The following is a 24,776-nucleotide window of genomic DNA, read 5'->3' as shown; positions in this document are numbered from 1 at the left end:
GCCGCGTGGCGGAGGTCACAGGTTCGATTCCCACCTGGCGACATGTCCATGTCTCTCTCGTTACCCTCTTTGCTGTCAAAACCTTATTTAAAAAAGGTGTAAGACAATATTGTTTTCTTAATTACATTTATCCACAAAGAGTCCCAAAAATAACATTGTGTTTATTTTTTACTCCTCTAAGTCAAAGTTCATCCAAAAAATGTGTAAGGAGGAAGCAAAATATGGAAGAAGGAAGAATGTTTTGGTTCGGTGTGGAGAGTGAAGCTGGTTAGTTTATAGGAAACTGGATGGAGTTAAATGATTTCCAGGAAAAGTCACACTGGACATCGACGGCAAGATTTGAAATAAACAAAGTTCACACATTCTAGTCAAGTGTTTCTAAATTAACGCCTGATCACATAAAGAGCCGTCGGCTTGGAGCTGCAGTCCCCGCTTCACCCCCTGCCTCTTCCACACAGCTCCTACAGACTAGCGGCAGCAACAATCAGCAAACACCCAGTGGAACTGTGAGTCTGCTGGGGTAATTATACAAACCACAACGCTCCTAAGAACAGAACGTCTGTAAACAGCATCGATGCAGGCATGGAGAAGCACAGCTGATATGACGGGAAGGTAGGAGGTTCTTAAAGAGACGGCGACCAATTTCAAGACATCAGACACAAATATGATGCAAAATCAAATCTCTTCGAAGTTGCTTTTGATGTATAGCATTTTTATAATAACTGAAGGTTACATAGTTACTTGTTTATGGTATAAAGTGTCACTTTGTGCCTGGGAAATACATAACACTCCCTCAGGCTCCCTTTAACTCAAAGCAGGGTGAAGCTAAAAAAGTCACATTTTCAAAGCGTTTTGTTTAAAAAATAAATAGAAATCCTGTAGAAACTGTAGAAAATGCAACGCGTTAGACGACTTCTGCATCCCAAAACAGGAGACCCAAACTGAGACCAGAGGAGAGAATCTCCTCATCCAATAAAGCCAATTAAAAACTATGTAACATGTCGAGTTCAGCAATCCGATTCTGTTTTGGTTCCACACTGCAGCGTTTTTTACCAAAACGTTAACACAGCAGCAGAGAAAAGCTGCTGCTCTTCCAGACCAGAATCTTTCTAAAACCACATCCAGTCCCAACACGAACAGCAGAACGTCAGGAAAAGGTCCAGGTCGGCCAAAATTCAACCCTCCACAACCAGGAAGGAGTTTAATAACGAGCAAGGAGCATGAAACCATTTACTTTTAGGAGCATTTTTACTACGCTTTACTTTTACTTTTTATGGGTTAGGATTTTATGACGTTTTTATTAAGGTGGGTTTTCTTTAAAACATGTTTTAACCAGAAACACAAACCTGCAGTTTCCGCTGAAGTTTAACAAGTTTTTTATTAAAAGAAACTGATTTGGAAACAAGTTGCCTGATTTTGTTACTTATATGAATTATTGTCATTTTGTTCTTAAAATACCCAAATTTCCACTGAACTTTATCTTTTGGTCCGTCTGATGATGTAATTTTTAAATATTAAATGATTGATCAGTAAACTTATACCAAATACTTTTTACTCTTGAGTGTAAATATGCCGACGCAGTTTTAATCCTACTTGTATATAATTTTTGGATATCGTTGCTTATTCATGCAATTCATAAATGACATAAAATGTTATTTAATGCTTTAGCAGAAGGAAGGGTTACAGTTTCGCAACTTTGACTACAACAATACGTTTACATTTATAAAGGATTCATAAATATGTACATGATGTAAGATTTTAATGCAGGATAAATGATTTCCGTAACTTTCACGTTCGCTGTAGCTGCAGGAGTTCAGCGATGCTCAGAGACCAGAGTGAAATGCAGGGCCTCTTGTACCTGCTAACGAATTACTTACAGGAGAAAGTCACATTACAGTCCAATTTGTGAGAGAGCAAACAAGGTTTTAGGGAGGACTTCTAATTTGTAGAGCTCAGATTTACTAATCAGCTGCATCCATCAAACTGTTTTGCTAAATGTTGGTCAATTTGAAAAGGTTATCAGACCAATAAATCACATTAAACTGTATATTTCTAACTCGACTGAAAAGTGACACAAACGACACAGTTGACCCTCTAAGACTCGTGCAGCCAGCAGAGACGATGCGCATTCTTCCCTGCAAGCAGGCGGTCGCGTCAAGGTCTTTGCTAAATCCATGCTCAATGTTATTCCTGCGAGGCGAATGAGGCGTGAGAAGGCTCAGGTATTAGGGATCATCACCTGACCGTCATCTCTGTCCTCGCACCGCAGGGACAGAAACAAATTCACCTCCATGCCAATTTAGATCTCGTCATATATGGCAGGAATTACGCTCTCCTTGCCCCGATCTCACCGCGCTGCTTCTCAGATAGCAAGGGCATCTGTGAGAAAACTGTTTACTAAATATTTAACATACATTATGCTGCACCAATATTTAAAGAGTGAAACAGAAGCAGAGCTGAGAGCCACAGAGAGTCCTGTCTGCTCTGTAAACCTCCTGTCCTTTGACTCCGGCTTTCTGATTCTGCTGAGCGCAGCAGCTGAAGACCTGGCAGAGAAATATCCGTCTGCATTACGGAGGATCCACCTCTGACTGCTGCTTTATTGTTCAGGAGGGACCTGGACTCTCTTTACAGCCTGTTTGAAATATTAGCTGCTTAAGTGAGCGCGCCAAAGCGGCTCAGTTTGCTTCTCTCCAAACTTAAACCTGGCAGGAGTCGAGCAGAGAAACAAATGGAAAGTAAGGTGAAAGGAAAACTACTGGTAAAGTCCAGAAGCTGCAGCAGGAGTCCTGCAGTGCTGGACAGGCAGAGAGCTGCACAGCACACGCCAACTTCAGCACCGTTAGCAGCAAGCAGGCAGGTAGCCGTGCTCTCTCAAAAATCGTTTAAATTTAATCTCTCTCAGTTTTTCTGGCTTTTGAATCGATAACTGGTCTTCATAAGCCAACTCTGTCAACAACAACTCAACATCTATTACCGTTAAAACGGAGACGAGTCTAAAACACTCACCGTCTTGTCTTGAGGTTTCATAATACTGGAAGACTTTTTTACTTCCACCGTCTCTGACTCTTCGTATTTAGAGACAACAGACGGCCATAAACTGCACTTCCGTTTAACATCTGATGAAATATGCATGATCAATTTGCTTAAAGGTCGCGTTTTTAAAAACTAAAAAGAATAAAGTCAACCCTAGAAACAGATAATTTAGAAAATCCTCGTGCATTTCATAAATAAATCAATAAATAAATATTGTGCGTGATTTATGCCCGTCAAATATAGCTTTACTGAAAAAATAGTCAAATTAATGTTAATGGAAAAATAGGTCAACGTTGCTACACGTCTAGTAGAAATAAATTAGTGCATAAAAAAGTCAGTATTTCCTGGGCGCTCGGCGACCCAGAGCATCAATCCTTCATGTGACAAAACCTCCCACAATGCCCTGCAAGCATGTAAAAGTGTTAAATTTATGTGTGCCTGACCTCCTCTGGCTGAGATGATGGGATTATTTACTGCATGCTGCCTGTATGCCAGTAAGATGCAACAGTGATGGACCTCCATTCCAGATAATTATGGATATGATGGACACTTTCTGCTCCCGAGGGCAGCCGGGTCTGAGAGAGCACAGCCAATCTGGGACGGTGACACCAGCCACTGAAGAGCCACATGCTGCATAATCGCAGTTGGCAGCTGTTTAAATCGGCTTACTGTGAGCTTCATAGTTTATACAGAACTTCTTCTGTGACAGAAACTACTTCAACTTTCAATATTCCCCTTGTTGCTTCTTCTAAATGTTCTGATTTATATCAGAGAATGGGAAAGGTTCACCTATTGACCTTTTGCAAACAAGTCACTCAGGCCTGTTGCCATTAGCCACGATTAGACTCGTACCTTCTCCACAAGGTGATGTTTGGCGTCTTTCTCATCATATTTACTTATAAAGTATATGAACTCTTACCTTGTAAAAAGTGTTTGCAGCAGATTTGCGATTACACCAAGAGCTGACAGTCATGATTGACGGCAGCCACAACTTTCCTCACTAAAAACTATAAAACAAAAAGACAAATTTGGTTCCTATCCTTGTCTGCCCAGCTCAGTCTGCCTGTCACGATAACAAATTTTGCTGGACGATTAATTGTCTAAAAAATTATTGCGATAAACGATAATATTGTTTCAAGACCTTTTGACACTGATTTAATGGAAATGACTAATACATGTGATTTCCTGCCATAGATACACTTTGTTTTCAAAAGAGCACATAACACTAGAACTGATAAACTAAACAAAACAACCAAAAACAAAAATAAAATGGATTCTCAGTCTCCATGAACAAAGAACGTACTTGAATGAAAACTAAACAACAAAAAGCCAAAGTGGAAATAAATACTGCATTCAACCAAACGAGTGCAGATTATGAAGTCTGTTTACTAAATTGCCCTTCAGGAATCACTAGATTTAAATAGAGAAAACGGGCACATCCCACTATCTAATGCAATAGTTCATACTACACCATTTTTTGTATCCATTGGAGATGATATGTGGAAACAACATTAATGTTTATTCAACATTTTGTGCAAAGAATATAGAAATGACAAGGGAAGAAGTTGGAGCCAAATTGCTACCGCAGTTGATGAACCCGGTAAGTTTTCAGCTGTTCTTCGTTAACGTGACATAAATAGGTTATAATGATTTTCATTCAGTCAGGACTTTATGCTGAATCTAGCCACATGCATCACAGGTAGATTCTAGTAAAGCACTGATTAATGCCTGATTTTAAAATTAGTTAACTGGACTTGTAGCCATTATTTTGTGCCCATGTGGCTGGACACCACACGGCACGACGAACCCGATCGAACCGTTATACCTGGGATTTCTGTCGGCTAATGTGTCTCTCAGGTTTAGAAAATGGGCCGACAACTCGTGTCGTGTGCGCTGGACATTAGAATAAGGAAATGAGGAAGGAAGTGGTTACTGGAGAGCACCGGAGCTGAGCCTTTTTTCATTCAGTGTCATCAACAGAAAGAAAAAAGGCTGGAAGAGACGATAAAGACGATAATTAAAATGAGGTCGACAGGTTTAATTTATTGTGCGATTAATTGTTTATGCGGCAGGCCCATGTCTGAGCATTTTAAAGTGAAATCAACTAAATAAAAGCGATGTCAGACAACCAGCTGCTTGTTTTTAGATCAGCTTTAAAGGAGAGCGCTGGTTGTTCTGACGTCCGTCATGGAGGAAACCGCGACCTCACGTGCAATAAGATGTTATTTTAATAAAAGTGAGGCCTGCTGTCCAGGAAGTAAGTGGGGCTCGGCGGCCTGAGTTGTGAAACATCTTGTGAAGGAGAGCAGGGAGCTGCAACAGTAAAGCTGAGGCTCAGAAAAGGAGGAACATGTTTCAGATATAAGAAGGTCAGCGACATCGTCGGCATGTTCGGGGATCGGAGGATCAGTCAGTCAGTGGATCAACTGAGACACAACAGCAGAGCTCTGACTGAACCACGGTGGCCTCTGTGATTTTTACTCTCTGAATTAATATCTTACATTAAGTTGCTGCTGGGATCCTTTTCTGTGAAGCTCAGAGCTGATCCATAGTTTAAACCGACTCTTCCTGGCAAACATAACTTACAGTAGTTTAAAAACGACACCTTTAGACTTCCTGAGTAAAGACGAGCCGTCTGCCAGCCTCCCTGTCGGTACGGCAGAGCGGATCGCTGTGTTCAGGAAGCTTATCGGTCCCTGCAGCCGGGAGCCACTAAAGGAGAAACCTGCTGCACACCCAGAGTTATTGGTAAAGCAATGAAGGAGAAATACTAGAGCAGCTTTCACTGCCAACCTGATCGGGCCTGTTCACATCGGACCCGATCGTCTCTCACTCTGGATCAAATCGTTCCAGATTCAAAGCGTTTCCATTACAAATCTTTGTCTGTATTCTGCAAACGTCAAAAAATAAAAACTATTTGGCTTTCGCAGTGTTTCCATTAAATGAGAAATGAAATTAAAATCATGTGAAAAGTTTGATGATGTGATAAGGCAATGAAAATCATGGCAGCATTAGATTTAACAAGAGATACATGCTGGCGCTCATCTATCAGCCAATCAGAGAAGGCGTGGGAGCGACAAGCCCCACGCCTACTGTGTATGTGGCGTTTGGAGAAACTGTAGAGCTGATTTTACTGGTTCTGGTGGAGCCAGCAGACAAAAACACTTAGTAAGATTTTGTGTTTGTGCAGCTTCCAGAGGAACTTCAGTTAAATCTGCCGTATGCAACTTTTATAAGAAAATATTTCTTAAAACTGTCCTTATGTTGTAAAAGATAATCTGTGAATAAATTGATCTCCACGTTCTCCCTGAGCTACTATTGAACCAAAAACAACCAACCAGAGTCAGGAGGAGGGGCTGAGCGCCGTCAATCATGTCCGTGTACACGCTGATCAATGTTTTAATGGCGGAGAAACAACTTTCAGTTACAGGAAAACTATTTACTCGTCGCCATCAGTGGCTATGCTAACTAGCCTTAGCGTTCATGAAATTGGATATTTTCACAGATTGTCTTTCTCATATCATACCATCAGAACATAAAACATTTTCTTTCATAACCCAGCTTTAAAGCCGTTTCTGCAGGTCTCAGCTGGTGATCCTGCGACTTATTACCCAACGAGGTCGTTACGGTTCACAGCAGATTTGCAACTCTAAAAGGCACCAAGACTGTTGAGCCCATGTTTTTATAAGAAGCGATTTCAGAGCTGATGGCAGCGAGAGACGAAGCAGCAGAAAGGCTGCAGCCGATGCAGAAAATGTCACCAAAGCACAGAGAGAGAAAGTGTTGCTTTTCTTCTGAGTGTGCTTCTACCTGCTTCTACCTCTGCCAGGCCTCGTCATCATTTTGACTTTGGAGATTTAATTTTGCAATTACCACTATAATGGATTTGGAACGAGTTTTCTTACTCTCATGATGACTCTTTGGATTAATTATCCACAACCTGCAATGGTTTGCAAATATGCAGTTTTCACGTTTACCACAAACACTTAAAACTTGAAATGAAGGACAAAAAAAGCTGATTACAACTCTGGCGCTTTAAATTTAAATCTTTAAAGCGCCAGAGTCCTAAAAAGCACTGTTAAAGTTTGATGTATTATTTATTATTAGCCGTCTCCTGTGTATAAATGATTCCCCCCTTTTTAAGTTTTAAACAGTTTTCCACAAACTGGGAACTTAATCATCTAAAACCTTTATTTGTTTTAAATTTATAAAAAGAAAAAATGACTGACAACACATCTAGTCGAGTTTACTGTACATTTTTATTAACCTACATAAAACTACAGATAAATGACTTATTCTGTAGAACTAAAGGACACCATTTAGCAAAAATAAATACAAATTATAAACTGTCCAACTAAATATTCATCCACTCATTGAAATTAAGAGATTTCTCATGCCTGACTGTTAGTGGGTTGGTATTTATAAGCTACACAAAAACAACACCGCTAGAAACAAACACCTAACTAAGAAATATATTTGATACGCATCTCGCCATCATTTCACGTCCAGGTTTTGGACTGCTCCACCAAACACAGAGTTGGATTTGCCCTTTTGCCCCCAAAGCTCTGGCGAAGCGGCTCAAGCCCCCAAAAATAATTACGAAGGTCCTGCTTCTGCCAGGAGATTAAGATGGGGAACAAGCGGCGGCGTTGATTACATTTTGGCGTCTCTCCCTCACACCTGCAGTTCCTGTAGTCCCCAGCCGTTAGGCCTGCGAGCCGCTGCCTGGTCATCCCAGGAGCTTACACATTTCAAATTGCCTGGATGAGGAGGCTGGAGGAAACGGATGCCTCTGGCTGAATGTGCCCCTCTGACAACGCGGCGCCCCGGACCAACTTATCACGTTACCCTCGCAGCAACGGCCTGACCTTGTGCCGAGAGATTTCAGAGGTTGGAGCAGACAGAAAGAGCAAGCAGGAGGCAAACCGATTCTCACAGTCTGATGTTTATTTGTAAAGTTTATTTTGCAAAAACAACCAAATTAGCACCACGTGATACTAGGAAAGTATGAACAGGATCAGCCATAAGAAGCTGGTCTGTCAGTTCAGTCACCAGATCCCGATCAACGGAGAACGTTTGGGATTTTGGTCAAACAGGAAATCTGTCAGCTGACAACAGGATCCATCCCGGTCAATATGGACGAAGGAAAGTTTCCAACACCTCGAGTCAGAATGTCAGGCAGTTCAGAAAGGAGCAGTGGGACCAATCAGGGTGAAATGGAGAGTGGCCACCGGGTGGATGTGGAGAGGACATTTTAGGAGTTTTTGATGTTGAGTTTTGACCTTTGTGATGTGCAGCGTTTGTTCTTGTTGCACTTCAGCTCTGAATGAATTTCCCTTCTGGGACAATAAAGCACATCTCAACGTGTCCAACATTACAAAGAGCCGTAATGAGCTTCCTCCGCATGGCGCCTGGGCTCTCCGTTAGCGATGGGGCAAGAGCTCGGCATTCTGGGAGGAACTGGGAGTAGAGCTGCTGCTACTCCACATCGAAAGGAGTCTCTGTTTTCCGGATGGCCCTGAACGCCTCTGTTCAGGTGTTTTTTTGCCTGTCCTTCCAGGCAGAGGACCAGGACGCCCCAGGACACGCTGCATGTCTCTGCCTGCGACCCAATTCCCTGATCAACAGATGACGACGACTGTGAATATGAACATTTGTTCATCTCTGAACAAATGAGACGGTGGGATTTCATAAATTAAATTTTAAGTCACGCAGAAAAAAAAAAGTATTTTTTCTTGTTCTTCACAAAAGAACATCCATAAATAATGCAGCAGTAATAACTGCATTTTTCTAACCAGACTATTTTTGTCTCTCATCATTCCAAGCACTATATATCCACGTTGCTACTCTCCGGTGTGAAAAGCCCTGGCCCTATTTTGGACTGCGTCTTGCACTTGTGTCTCTAAGTGAAGCCGGGGAAAAAATAACACTCTGCACATTTGTTATTTCTGGGCTGAAATGTTGCTGGAATCCTCTGTGGAAAGGATCAGCAGCAAAACATCCAGAGGCGTCTGCATCAGCCAGGAAGTCTCTGGGTCTCTGAGCGCCTCACACCTGGCCTGAAACAAAGCGCTCGGCTCGGGACGGCAGGCGGCGTTTAGTTACACTTATTTATAGCTGAAATGACAAAGTACTTTAACTAGACCACCAAATGCTGCTGACATAAACCGTCTTCAGACATCTGACTAACAAGCAGAGGGACGATTAAAGCGGATCCAAGTGGAATAGATTATCCAGTCAACTGTAATCTGAGCCACACAATCCACAGAGATAATCTGCAGGATTATTGATGTTTCTGGAGAATTACATTTAAATTCATGCACCTGCAAACCTCACACTTACTTTGATACAGATGGTTCAGGCTCTGAGTTTAAACCTCAAAAAATCTCAGAGCTTTACAGAAGAAGTAGAAACGGCCGCAGGTTTGGGTCGAAATGTTTTGACTGTTTATTAGATAATAATCTGAGATAATTTCAGTCGGAAAATTAAGTTTCTATGTCTGTCATGCTGCTGCTTTTCCAAAAAGTCCTGAAAGTAACTTTAGCTGTAATATGGATGTCGTCCTGCTAGCAACCCAACCTCTTAACTGCCCTGAGATTAAATTAACATCCCAGTTTGCACATATTCCAACAAATCCACAGCCTCAAATGCTTAACAGCAGCAGAAAAACTGGGTTTATTCTATAATGCAGCCAGAAGAGAGCAAGGCTTAGATATTTCAATTAAGCTAGGCTAAAGGCTGGAGAGGTGTGTGTGTGTGTGTGTGTGTGCGTGCGTGCGTGCGTGCGTGTGTGTGTGAGTCTCTTAACATATTCAGTCTCCTTTCTTCACGTGTCAATAAAGCAGGATAAACATTTGACTAAGCATCAATTGACCTTTAAGTATAAAAAATATTTTTAAATTTCATATTTTGTTACTTTTCATACAAAAAAGCTGATCTGTTAAAAACTGATTCAGAATTAAATTCTACATTAACGTCCAAAACATTTTCATTAAATAAAACTTGCATATGGGAACCTGAATTTGATTCAACTGTAATGAAAACTGACTGAATAAAGATGTTTTCCCAAAGGGGGAGAGGAGAATTGGTTAGCAACATGCGAGTCAACGCAATCATGAAAATAATAGTTTTCATTACCTTCAAACGCAGCACACATGGAGCTCAATTTAACCAGTTATTACTTCAAATTTCACATTTCTGTCTCTGTGTAGTGAACCGATTCACCCCGAGGGTTTATTACTAAACCCGGCGACATTAGACCTCATGCATGTTGAAATATTTGGACTTTTCTTGTCAAACCGGTGAAATGAAAAATATAGTTTACGTATTTTCCGATTTAGGGATGGTAATCAAAATAAAAATTGAAGTTTGTGATTTTTGGACTTATTAAATTGTGGATAAAAGAAACCAAAAAATGCCAATTAAATACTTTGAGAACTTGGAAATTTTCTGATGCCAAAAAACTATACATTTGTGAGAAAAAACTGTTTTCCATGAGTAAAAGCATAAAACTTATAATATGAAAACGTGGATAATCTGACATTGTAAAGTCAGAAATTTGTAACCAAACTCAAACATTTTCTGAGATTTTAAAAGTCATTTGCAAACAGAAATGCCAGAAGTTTTCTAAGATTGAGGTGGTTTTGACAGATATGTTTATTCTTGAAAATGTGTAAAACTATTGTCTAAGTTTCTTTGTTGTTGGTGTAAACTGACTGCAGGGTTTTTGTTTGGTAAAAGCAGCAGGTACCAGGCTGAGTGTGCAGCCGTCTCCATTATGCAGATGATGCTGTTCACTGCCAAAAAACTCAATCTTACCAAGTATTTTAGTTTCTAGTGCAAAAATCTTTGTTCACTTTAAGAAAGACAAAAATAACTTGCAAGCAAAATTTTATCAAGAAACATGTGATTGTGTTGAGTCAATAATTGGTTAATATTCATGGAAAAGTACAAGTTCCAGATTATTTCACTTATAAAATGGAAAAATGCCTCGTTGGACGTGAAGTTATCTGCAACTGGCACTAGAACGTTTTCCATCAATAAGATGCATAGATTGTATTAAAGGTATCTTCAACAGATACTCGAGAACGTTGAGTTTGTAGAAGCCTAACTAAGGGTGGTTCATTTAAAAAAGGAAAAACTATTTGAGGCTGATAAAACCTGTATTTTCTTTGGGGCTCAGAGTCGCACCACCCAGTGCGGGTCAAACCGGATCTGAGGTTTCATCCACACGGCGAACAGAAACTCACTGGGCTGCAGCACAAGGCTGATATTGACTCACAGTTTACAGTCGGCTACTCTCTTCCCAAACAGGTAGATATACTAGCAGGGCAGGTCATTATCCAGAAAGCAGAAACTAATGAAGGGGAAAATTAACAAAAGGCAAACATCACATCCATTTCTGTAAATTTCCTCCCCGGCGCCGGTTCCCAGGGCTTTGCTGCCTGCACACTCCACCTCCTGAAGATATCTGGGTCACAGATCTGCTACCACAAGAGGGAAGATGTCAAAACCAACGTGGGGAATGGAAACCGGATTTATTTTCTGCAGTAAAGTCATGATTTACGATTGATAATAAAGTGACCTAAATGAGGAGAGTTATTCAGACCTTTCCACCACCAGGATATTTTTGGAAAGACCGTTGTGTAAACATACAGCTGCGTTTCTCACCGGGCCGAGACAAAATGAAATTCATTTCAACTTTGTTCTTGGTGACTGACAGACAGGTAAAGCTTTTTAGGCCTTTCCACATGGACAGCGGATAAACCAAGTAGATGTGGATCAAATCTGGCTTTTCATCCATTAAATATCACTAAAAACGATTTAATGCAGTTTGCAATAATGTGGCCACTGTTACCGTTTGTCCATGCAGTGGAGGAAAGACGGCTGCTGTGTCTATTCAGGACTAAAACGATCAGTTATTTAAATTCCTGTAAGCGTTGTGGCTCACAGATCCCACACCAAACCTCAGAGATCCCTCCCCTCTCATCACTTCTTCCATGTCATGCAACGCCATGCTTCCCAAATACATTTACACTCCCGTCGAGTGCTGCAGCGTTTTATTTTCCCTTGCATGCATAAGGAAGGAAATTATACCGAGCTAAGCTTTGTTTATATACAGGTTTTTATATTCCATGTTGGTCCAGGTTGATATTCCAACCAGATTCAAGTTTGACATAAAACCAGTGACCTATATTTTACAAACATTGAAGTTATACGTTTAAAGCTGCATTAGATGATGAAGACAGAAACAAAGAAGTGAGTTACACTCCTCAACCTTCACCGCTTGAAATCCATATGCATGAGAAGTAGTTCTGCATATTCAAGGCCAGATAACGAACTCTGATATTAAATGGATGTTTAAATATGAGGAGGGAGGCAGGGGAACAAATTTAGGCCAGTTGGTCATAAGTGGTACGTGTGACGGTAAACCCTGGAGTCCTGCTGGTGGAGGTGACTAATTAGAGCACATTAGGGAAACACAGTTCATCACTGTACTTCCTGTAATTACCCAAACCATGATGAATTATGGGTCAGCTCATCTTATCTGGAATAAAATCGAAGCAGCAAAATGGAGCCAGTTTAGATGCATTAATGCAGCACAAAGCAGGTGGAGAAACCCTGAGATTCAGAGAAAATCCAGAAATGTTTCCAACCTGAATAATGACAGGAAAAATTAAAAACACAGAAAATGATCGACTTGAACAGACTGAATGTTTTCTGTCATGTTTTACAAAGTCTCTTCTTTTGCAGTTTGTCCAGTTAGTTTCTAGATATATATTTTTAAATAATGACGAGTCCCAATCTGTCAATGACTTGGAGTTCATAGAAAAAATATGTGATTATTGAGGACAACTTAAATCATTTTTTTTAAATAATCTCTCAGATTTTGTTCTCCTTTTACATTATTTTATCTTTTGAGATAAACCTGCCTCATTTCCTGGCAAAAATAAACTTCTTAGTTAATTAAAAATAATTATTATAAATCTGCCAGAGTAGCAATTCACTCCAAAAACACAAAATCTTAAAGCACTTTTGTCTAGTTAAGTGCAAATATGAGCTTGTTTTAAATAATTCCTCAACCTTGAAGAAGTTCTAGTTACATTGGCAGATAATTTTACAAAAAATATGGAGAAAATATCTTGCTATAAGTTTAATAATTGCCAATTGAACAAGTTTTTTTCCATAAATATTAAGGAATTATTGATCTAATACAAGCTCAAAAGTTAAGTTGGTCTTCCTTCATATTCTGACCAGATATTAGACAAAACTACTTGATATGATTTTGTGTTTATTCACGTTAAAATATTGTATTTTGTAAAAAAAAAAAAAAAAAAAAAAGAGAAAAGAAGAAGTAGTTGCATTGTGAGTAGGGCTGAACCGATTCCTCGAGTGATTCGAGAACCTCGATTATTAAAATTCCTCGAGGAAAATTGACCTGCCTCGAAGCTTCGTTAATTTATGTTTTATCATTTAGCGCCCCGTGTTTCAGCCGGAACATTATTTGCGTTGCGCGGAGCTCTGACTTCCGCCTCTGAGTTGTTGACGGAAGCTACGTGTTAGCGGCATAACGTCCAACCTTCAAGTTCGGCCCGCGGGGATTTTACTGATTGGTGATAATTCCGGGTTTTCATCGTTTTTGTGGGACCAATAAACATCCTTAAAATGACCGGCGCGATGCCGGGAGTTCGGCAGCCTTTCTGCTCCGGAGCTGCTGGTTGAACGGCGGGAAGAAGCTGAGGAGGATTTCTACAGGTGAGCGGAGAGACTGAACACGGCGGGCGGCTGATGCTTACAGGGTCAGAGCAGCTTTACGGACGAACCGCACAATAAACTTATATCATCCCGGTCTGAACAAACGGGAGGCGGAACATGGCTGGTAGATGAGTTTCTGAACGGAGGAGCCGTAAATATCCCGTGTTGCTCCCCCGGTCTACAAAACAGTAACTGGTAGGGAAGCTCAAAGGTGGAAAAAATAGACTGATGTCGATATCCGATAGTAACACTGGTGTTATGGAAGATTCACCAATATTTTATTTCATAATTGTTTTTATCCGATTACTCGATTAATCGTAAGATTATAGATTACTCGATTACTAAAATAATCGTTTACAACAGCCCTAATTGTGAGTTTTTCTGAAGCCCTTCGGCTGCAGGTCGTGATCCAGAGAGTGAATCATTAACCAGCTTCTGCTTCCATTCATCAATCACTGTTTTGTTTTGTTGACCAGTGAATTCGTCTGCGCAGGAATGTAGCACAAACCAAAACCAATGCAACTGCAATTTCAGTCAAAGACATTAAAAAAAAAAAGTCTGAAGTCAGAACAAACCTTCACTGTTTTTAACTCAGTAAAATGACCAAACAGTCATTAATATTCAGGTTAAATCCAGATAAACCTGTGGATGCGTCTCAAACTGCCTCCTTCTGTGACAACATGAAACAAAAATCACTCAGAAAACTGCAGGGCCACATTCACACACTAAAACAATCATATGCACTTAAAGTGTTACAACATCTAGTTATTAAACTGTTTAGCTGTTTTCCAGAGATAAATTAGTCATTTTACAAAATGTGTTCACATAAATAGCTAAATTGAAGTTATGCTAGCATCAGCATCATGTTTGTCTCAACAACCAAGAAATATTTAAAATCAGATGGACGGAGTCCGTTCAGTTCAGCGAACCTGAGATTCTGAACTAATTAGATTTTCAATTAAGAAAAGTCTGATTTTAGCAGGAAAAACAGAAATGAAATGGTTACATCTGAAGTGTGAGCTGCGCCTTGTACTGATTTATGCATTTTATTTTTTCTTGATCTAAAACCCATCAATGATCAGCCACTTGGGTCTTAAACACAAAAAGCTGCAGGCAGAAGTAATGCAACACTTCATCTCTCCACAGAGGAGATGAACAAACACATTCAGGTGGTCACGCCTTCATGTGTTAACACTGCAGCGTTCACTGGTTCACAATCTGCCTTGGAGTCGGCGCACATAACAGAGTTACAGCAAAGCTGATATAATTAATCAGCTGGGAGTAATTAACGAACAAAGAAAATTTAAGCAATTACAAGGCCAAACAGCGGGGAAACAGCAACCACCTCTGAGGACACAGACAGAAGTACAGATCAGTAATTATATGCTTTAAACTTTAATGAGACAAGAGATTCTTTTAAACATCTAAGATTTCTAATTAAAGCCTCTGAATCCTCACTTTCATTTATTTGCTAATCAATCATCACTCATTTGAAACGGTGAGCTGATAGTCGCTGCACGTATTTAAATTTAATCTGACGTCTCATCGTAGCAAATCTAAAGCAAATGATGTGAAGCAGGTGCTTATAGCAGAAACATGCTGCCGTTCAGTTACAGAAATATAAATACAAGCAGAAATAAACCTAAAAATAAAACCAAAACTAATCTGAATCATTTCCTTTCTTGAACTGTTAGAATTGTATTTTACTTAAAGGAGGAAGTTTCACTGTAAAACACATTTTAACTCTTATATTTCATGAGAAACCAGGAAACCAATTATGCATTTTTCTGTTTTATTCCCTTATTTTAACAAGAATAACCAAAGGCAACGACAAGTAATATGGATGTTAAAATGTTAAATAATAAATTCCCAGCTAACCTCATGGGAATTAATGAGTGCTTCTGACAGAATCCTTCAAAATCCAAAGAGTTGAATTTAGTCTGACAGAGACGTGTTTAGTGTATGTTAGATGTTAGGGCTGTAGTGATACAATAATCTCACGATACGGTACACGATATTCTGCTCACAATACGATATATATTGCGATATTCAGCAAACAATGCAATTCAATACACTTTTGTTATTTTCTGAAAGATTTTAGAGGGACAGAGTGATTTTGGTGACATTTTGTGACTTGAATTAATTTAACTGAAAACTGATCAAAAGCACCAACTACACGATACCTGGCTCTGGTTGGACATGGACAGACTTAAAGTCGACAGCTGGACAAAATGAATCAAAGAAGTGGTGAGAAAACATGTTTCTTTTAATTGAAACAGCACCAACTGTAGCTTACATGCATCTGTAAAGTAAATAAAGTGAACAAAGTACCTGTTCTGAATAGTTTGATACCTTTTTAACCTGGACATCTGAAGGAATCACTCTAAGCCTGATGACCGAATCAGCAAGCAGTGAGTGAGCAAGGTGACAGTTGGATGTTACGATGCTTGTGGATGAATATCGATTTTTTTCTAGGAAAGAAAATATCGATATATATATCGCAAAAATCGATATTATTACACAGCCCTATTAGATGGCAACATCATCCTACTTGTCACTTTTACTCTCGTTTCTGCAGTTTAGATAGAAAATATTAAGGAATATATAATGCAGCCTGCAGCACTAGATATTTGATTAAAGCAGAATGGTGAATTGTGTTATAGTAGTTAAATCTACATATCCAACCTTTTATCTATAAAAAAGAGAGGGATGCAGAGAATTATGAAAAGTTTGGCATAATTCGACCAAAACTAAATAACTACAGTGTTTAACATGCCTGAGAATTATAGGTGAATAAAAATGGAGCCTCATTTTTTTAGTTTCTTGTGCCTCTTGCTGTAAAAAAGCGCAGAGAAAACTTGTTCTTTGGACACAAAAGCTTCATGTGTTACAGAGGCGCTTTGTGTCTGAGCAGCATCTGGAGATACGATAAGTCTCAAAGCCTGAAATCTTTTCTAAGATGATATCCTCGTGGGTTTGAAACGGAGGAGCATTTTTCCTACATTATGTTAATCCAGAAGAAGCTCCAGCGGCTCGGCTGAGCTTAAAAGGACACGAAGGATCCCTCAGTCCTTAACGTTTTTATCTCTGAAAATCAAAAAGTTAAATTTAAAACTTGAAACTAAATTTAACAGATTTGGAAAACGTAACCGAACCATTTCAACAATCCTAAATGTTAAAACTGTAGTGTGAAAAAAAAGTTTCATATCCTCCTAGCAACATTAAATATGGCCAAAAACAAAAGTCAGAATCGCCTTATTGTGAATGCGAGACCCTCGCCTGGAAAACTGTCTTAACCAGGCTGCCGTAGATTTATTCTCCAAAGCTCAACATGCATCACAGAAATACATCAGAGCTACTCAGTTGTTACCTCTGACCCATTACTTCTTAAACACGATACGCCCTGCATGATAGGCAATGCATTTAATGCAGATTCACTCACCTCAGCATGCAAAATGCTTGGAGTGTCTCCAAAGATCAACTTTCATAAGAATTAAGCTACTGATTTGATTTGTGAGCACTGCAACTGATCTTTCAGACAGTTAGGCAAACTTTAATATGGATACATCATGCTTTTAAATACTTCAACATATTTTTACCCCAAAAGAAGTAAAATGAAGCCAGCCAAGAAATTACGAGTAAAAAAGCATAAAGTTTACTCAAGTACCGAGTAACTGATCAAATTATTATTCATTTAATATTTAAAATTAAATTACATCATCAGATGGACCAAAATATAAAGCCAAGTGGAAATGTTGGTATTTTAAAACCAAATGACAATAATTCAACAAAAAGTAAAATCCAGCAAAGTAATTTTGCAAATCAGTTTCAACAAAAACCAGAAACTGCTGGTGTGTGTCTGAGTCTGGAGAATCTTTGGTTAAAACATGTTTGTTCTTCATTCAGGGGGTAGAAAATTCAGAAATTTTACTCAAGTAAGAGAAGGGATGTTTCACAATAACTCAAGGAAAATGTGCAGCGTAGGAAATACTCCTACAAAAAATACATATTTACAAAAATATTACTCAAGTAAGTGTAACTGGCAGCTGCCTAACTCTGAACATAGAACCGCAGTACAACCACACCAACTACCTACAACAGTGGCCCCCAAACTTTTTCCTGTGAGGGCCACATTACTATTCCCTTCTCTGGTGGGGGGCCGGAGACAGGGGGCGGGGGGCGTTTCTTGATTGATTTTTACCCAGAAAGCACATGGGCATAAACCGTTAGTGAAACAGTCACTGGGACTGACTAGTATATATTCCACTGAGGGACTTTAACATATGAATTCCTCATATGTTAACATAAAGGCTTGTTTTGAAGTATAAGCTGCTACTTACAGGCATTGCTTCAAAGAACTCGACCTAGAATGTGGCGTTCATAACTAACACGTGTGTTCATCTGCTCCACCACTAGCAAACAAGTCAAGCAGTTTACAGGACACACTTCCTGCTAAAGAGGTATTGTTCAGGGGGCCTGATGCGGCCCGCGGGCCGCAGCTTGGGGACCACTGACCTACAACATGGAGTGTAGTTTAACTACTGTGTCAGATGCCTATTAAAATATAAAAACAACCACAAAATGAATGAAATATGAAATGCTAATTAAGGAGTCAGCTAACAGGAGCGTTAAAAACGTCACTGGATGAATTTGCATCATGTTTTCCCCAAGAGAAAAACAAAGCCAAAACGCTGCGCTAACAGCTAGCAAAAGGCTCAATGCTATCAAACCATCATCAACACACACAAGTCATGAACTCGGAAGAGGGAGCATGTGACCCCTGTCCTGGCCTCACTTCACTGGCTGCCTGTATATTTTAGGATTCATTTTAAAATTCTTTTGTTTGTTTTTAAATCACTGCATAATCTTGCCCCGGCTTACCTCTCTGAGCTTCTTCACCCCTACGTACCTTATCGGTCTCTCAGGTCAGCAGATCAGCTGCTCTTGGAGGTACCAAGATCCAGGAGGAAGCTCAGAGGGGACAGGGCTTTCTCTGTCATAGGTCCTAAGTTATGGAATGACTTGCCTTTGCAGGTCAGAGAGGCCCCTTCACTGTCCACTTTTAAAGTTCGTCTTAAAACCCATTTATTTACTTGGCTTTTAACTCCTGCGGGATCTAGTTTTAGAGTGTATGTTTTTGTTTTTAAACTAAGAGTTTTTATTTTTATTTTTATTATGTTGTGTTTTAATGTACAGCACTTTGTATCAGCTGTGGTTGTTTTAAAGTGCTTTATAAATAAAGTTGGTATGGTATGGTATGGTATGTCTAAAAATAGCTTTGCTGACATTTTAGCATCATTAGCAGCTTACCGCCTTGCTGCTCTCGTTTCAGCAGACAGAAGCAAATGACCGCCGATCAGACGAAGTTGTTACTGGCGGAGGTCCGGAAGTGCTCCAAAACGGACTTTCCCCATTGATGAAGGTAAATTCCCGAGAAAATTACATTTAGCCAAACACTTGGAGGCGGCTCTGGTTCCGGGGGCGATGAAAGGAACCCTGAGCGTTAACACACGGTGGAACCGAACATTTCCACTGGATTACCAGCGATTTACGCAGAACTGAACTTGGACTACAGAATCGCTGCGTAACCGGAAGTCAAGACTTTTTTGTTTTTTTTTTGTCATAACCTTTTTTAGCAGTTCCACAGGCGATGCGGTGACGTCACAAATAAGAAAAGGTTATGGCGAATACAGAAAAATAGACAGACTGAAAAATATAACTACACAGCACAGGGAGAAAATTTATTTATTTTGCCCTTCTACACACTCAATATGTCACCTTTAAATAATAATAATAATAATAATAATAATAAATAAATAGGAGAGTGGCATGGTGGCATGCTAAAAGCCACACATATTTTTAAGATGTAGTAGCTGTTGCCAGAGAGGAAAGAGAGATTAACTTAATGCAAACAAATGTATTTTTGTTTTGACAACATTTTTGCTAACTGGTATAATAAAATTTACCTTTTATCATTGTGTTGTAAATAGGAATTGGATTAAATTGACCAAAAGTGGCTGTAAAGTGCCTGAACTGATAAGCTGTACTGAAATAAAAATATAATTTCATCATCTTTCGAGTTACATATTTTCAGATATGTGAACTGCAATATTTCATATTTCTATTTATTTTTAAGAATTGCATTTTTTACAGCAAAATGATTGAGCATTTAAAATCGCTTCAGCTAAAACTGTCTACAAGCAGCAGCTTGCTGCTCTGATGCTTCTGTTTCCGTAATGTCCTTGAATGCACCGAACCAGGACCGTTTGATTACAACCAGATCAAGGGCTGGACTTTAAAATACCTGTTGTTATTTTCAGGACCTTGCAGACATTACGGCTCATTCCCGATAGCCGAAGGGAAGCTGAGCATGTGTCAGGATAAAAGGTACCAAGAGTTAAAGGGCTCCTTTGATGCATCGCCATGATGAGAAGCAGCGTTAGCAGAGTCGAGGCAATTCAGTCTGAAAAGCACCTTGGCTTCCATAAACATGGTCAAAGGGGTGAAGAATAATGGTTATGAAGTTAAAGCTGCACATGTGAATTTATAGTTGTAAGGAAAAAGGAGAAATGATCATGATGGGAAGGTGGTTCAGTGTAAAATGGTGGAAGGTCTGTCTGGTGAATATTTCCCTGGTCTCTTTAAAGGACAGTGTGGGAATGTCAAAACTTTCTCCAGCTCATCACAAACAAAACTGAAGGTATTAGTTATAGATCTGCAGTTATAGATCGAGAGTCAACGCACAGCTTCAGTTGTTCCAGCTGGAAACCAGACATCAGGCTGACCTCTGACCTCTGCCCTGACCCTTTGGTTCCTCAGTGGTTCTTCTAGCAGCTGCAGAACATTTCAGGCCCAGAGGACTAAAGTCTGAGACCAGAGAAACTTTGATTCCTGCAGCAGGTCAGAGAGACGAACCAGAAGCTGCAGCTGGAGACCTGAGTAGAACCAGGAGGGTGGAGACACCAGCTGGTTCTACGCCACCTGGTTCTACACCACCCAGATCTACATCACCTGATTCTACACCACCTGGTTCTACACCACCTGGTTCTACACCATCTGGTTCTACACCACCTGGTTCTACACCACCTGGTTCTACACCACCTGGATCTATACCACCTGGTTCTACACCACCTGGTTCTACACCACCTGGTTCTACGCCACCTGGTTCTACACCACCCAGATCTACATCACCTGGTTCTACACCACCTGGTTCTACACCATCTGGTTCTACACCATCTGGTTCTACACCACCTGGTTCTACACCACCTGGATCTATACCACCTGGTTCTACACCACCTGGTTCTACACCATCTGGTTCTACGCCACCTGGTTCTACGCCACCTGGTTCTACACCACCCAGATCTACATCACCTGGTTCTACACCACCTGGTTCTACACCATCTGGTTCTACGCCACCTGGTTCTACACCACCCAGATCTACATCACCTGGTTCTACACCACCTGGTTCTACGCCACCTGGTTCTACGCCACCTGGTTCTACGCCACCTGGTTCTACACCCCCTGGTTCTACATCACCTGGTTCTACACCACCTATTTCTACACCACCCAGATCTACATCACCTGGTTCTACGCCACCTGGTTCTACGCCACCTGGTTCTACACCCCCTGGTTCTACACCACCTGGTTCTACACCACCTGGTTCTACACCACCTGGTCCTACACCACCTGGTTCTACGCCACCTGGTTCTACACCACCTGGTCCTACACCACCTGGTTCTACACCACCTGGTCCTACACCACCTGGTTCTACGCCACCTGGTTCTACACCACCCGGTACTACACCCCCTGGTTCTACACCACCCGGTTCTACACCACCCGGTTCTTCAGTCCTTCACTGAGAGACTCTAAACTGCTGGTAGTTTATAAATCACTGAATTAAAGATGAAAGATCTGCTGCTGTTGGATCAATGTTCCAAACCTCCCAAACCTTCCAAACCTCTCAAACATGGAGAAGCAGCAGCATTCAGCTTCTATGCACCACAAATCTGGAACAAACTTCCAGAAAACTGAAAAACGGTCGAAACACTGAGCTCATTTAAATCTAGACTAAAACCTCCTGCTTAAAGTTGATTTAGAAACATAATAAATAAAACGCTGATCAACATTTTGATGATTTTGATGACGACACTTAACTCTTCAATTGTTGCTACAAAATACAAATACTTTGTATTTTTGTGCTTTTATGATGTAAACAGTTTAAACTGTCTTGTTGCTGAAATGTGATAAATAAACTTGTTTGAAACCTGATTGATTGATTGATTTCTTCAACCTGAACTGTCAACATGTCCAGTGAATTATGCTAAATAGAAGCCAGATTATCATGAGGATCCACAGATTATGTGGTTAAATTGAACCAAAAACGATTTTTACTGGAGAGTTGTGTTGATTCAATAATTAACTAAACTGCACCAAGATTTAATAAGTGTTTGCTCAATGAGATTGGCTTCTCATAATTGTGGAATCAAAACAAAAATATGCAAAAGCTTTTACAGTTTTAGGGATGCATTCAAGGGAGGAGATAAATATTCATCAGTTTGTTTGGTTTTGATGGTTTTATTTAACAGACGGGAGCCTAAAGAAAGCTGACACACATTCCTTTCTCTATTGATCCGTCTCCCTCCCGCCTGCACTTCTCCTCCTCTAAAGCGTGTTATTTCTTTCTCCTTGGAGTGCTGCAGCGTTTGCTGGTGATGGGGCATGTGAGGGCGACTGCCACCAGCGCCGCCGCCGCCGCTGTAGCCACTTCATGATTTAATCAGGATGAGACACACTGCGACTCCGTCTTTGTTTATCCGTTTGATCCGATATTTTCCTACCTGCGCCTCCATCACACATCAGTCCCCCAGCGTTTCTCTGTAATGTCGCTCCAGCGGCGCCGTTTGGAGCCGAGGCTGATGACAGATCTATTATCTGCGGCTTCTTGTAAGCAGTGCATGTTCCTGACATCCTGTACACATGCACAGACACGTGCATTCCTGCAGATTCTGATGCATCAGCTGCAGAAGATGTTTTACTCTCATCAATAAGCTTCATTTAGCAGAGAAAACTAAAATGACGTTTTTCTAATGGTTGATTGTACTTTTAAAACAGAACGATAAAACTACTGATGGATTACAGTGAGTCATAAAGACTGATGAGTTTTAATGTTTCACGTGTGCAGTTAGGTGTTTCATGTAAGAACTGAAATGGTTCTTGTGTCGCTGTCTAATCAAAGTCCTGATGCATCATGCTCAGTCGGTGCACAGCGTTGCTAAAAGGTTTCCATCTGCATCAAATTTACTCAACGATGCAGAAATCTGAATTTTAAATCCAGGAATGTGATTGATGAGCAGTAATCAATTCAAAGCTTCTATCCCGTCTTCAGTGTATTTATTATGAATATATGCAGATTGATCTGAGAATTACATCTAACAAGAAAGTATTAATATGATGCTTTCGCCATAATTTTCCATTTGCATTTTTCTAGAATTGACATTTTTAAACCTCAAATAGTTATGAACCGTTATAGAGGTAGCTCCTTTATGAATGACAACATTTTAACTAAACAAAGGATTTATTTCACTCACTGTATCAACACCCAAGTTTACTTCAAAGAATATTATTTATTTGAAAAATATAGACTGTGCTCACAAAACCCACTAAGTATGAGATGCTGTAAACAACCGAGGGATTATAAGGTCACACTGTTGGTGAAAAGTCAGCAACACGCCTCTGACTCGAATCAAGAACAGCTGAATACATTTTCAAAATTGCTTCGCTTTTAAGCCACTACTATTCTAAAGGTAGCTTATGATTATGATAATTATTATAATCTGTCTTTGTTCAATGGACAAAAAAAGTCTGATGACATTTTCTGTAACTTCAAAACCAAAGTGGAGAAAGCGAGGCTGAACTCTGACAGAAATGACTCGTATGAAAGGGATTAATGACATCACATTAAGAGCATGATCAGGTCTCAGACAGAAAATAACAGCGAGGAAAAAAACAAGGCGCTTTTAATACATTGGTAAACACGCAAACCTACACACACAAAGGCTGGAACATCAAAGCTGCTTGTGTGTTTTCATCATGTGGAGAGCAGCTGCTCTCTCAACAGCCACGGCTCTGTTCAGGGAGAGCAACTGTTCAAGAACTGGAGGCAGATCAAGACGACACATCCAAGCAAAACACTGGATGAAAACACAAAACATAGGCCTCGCTTCGTTCCCACCAAAAGAATTAAACATTTGTAACAAAAAGAAAAAGGACTTTAAATCTTCAGTACAATCCAAGAAAATGTTTCAAATGTGAATGAATGATTCACTGCAAAAACACAAAATCTTTCCAGGTATTTTTGTTTAGTTTCTATTGCAAACATCTTAATACACTTCAAATAAGATAAAACTAACTTACAAATAACTTTTCAGGAACATGTAGGATCTTGATTTAAGTTACTAAACAGTTCTAGTTCCACTGGCGGATTATTTCCCAAAGAGAACTGCGCCGTTTCCTAGCAACCCAACCAAGCCCAGGCCGTTACCTAGCAACACAGCCAAGCCCAGGCCGTTACCTAGCAACACAGCCAAGCCCAGGCCATTACCTAGCAACCCAATCAAGCCCAGGCCGTTACCTAGCAACCCAGCCAAGCCCAGGCCGTTACCTAGCAACCCAGCCAAGCCCAGGCCATTACCTAGCAACCCAGCCAAGCCCAGGCCGTTACCTAGCAACCCAGCCAAGCCCAGGCCGTTACCTAGCAACCCAGCCAAGCCCAGGCCATTACCTAGCAACCCAGCCAAGCCCAGGCCGTTACCTAGCAACACAGCCAAGCCCAGGCCGTTACCTGGCAACCCAGAGCTTGATTTAAGTTACTAAACAGTTCTAGTTCCATTAGCAGGTCATTTCACTTTTCACAAGACATTTTTCCAATGTTATAAGTGAAATAATTTCCACTTTTTCATCAATAAGAACAAATATTGATAAAAAAT

General features: G+C 40.3%; 1 protein-coding gene across 3 annotated transcripts in view; it reads right to left on the bottom strand.

Moving 5' to 3' along the window:
* The window catches only part of fstl4 (follistatin-like 4), a 216,756-nt gene that overhangs the window by 75,184 nt on the left and 116,796 nt on the right, over nucleotides 1–24,776 (bottom strand). The window contains exon 1 of one of the 3 annotated variants that reach the window (XM_008426985.2): nucleotides 19,102–19,357. The exons of the other annotated variants lie outside the window; for them this stretch is intronic. The gene's annotated coding sequence lies outside the window, so the exon portion shown is untranslated. Of the gene's footprint in view, nucleotides 1–19,101; nucleotides 19,358–24,776 lie in introns of those variants that run through there. 3 annotated transcript variants of the gene reach the window in all.

This window comes from Poecilia reticulata, chromosome 14 (assembly GCF_904066995.2).
Source record: "Poecilia reticulata chromosome 14, P_reticulata-male-v2, whole genome shotgun sequence".
In the NCBI taxonomy this organism is placed as follows: domain Eukaryota; kingdom Metazoa; phylum Chordata; class Actinopteri; order Cyprinodontiformes; family Poeciliidae; genus Poecilia; species Poecilia reticulata.
This window is presented reverse-complemented; position numbering and strand designations above follow the sequence as displayed.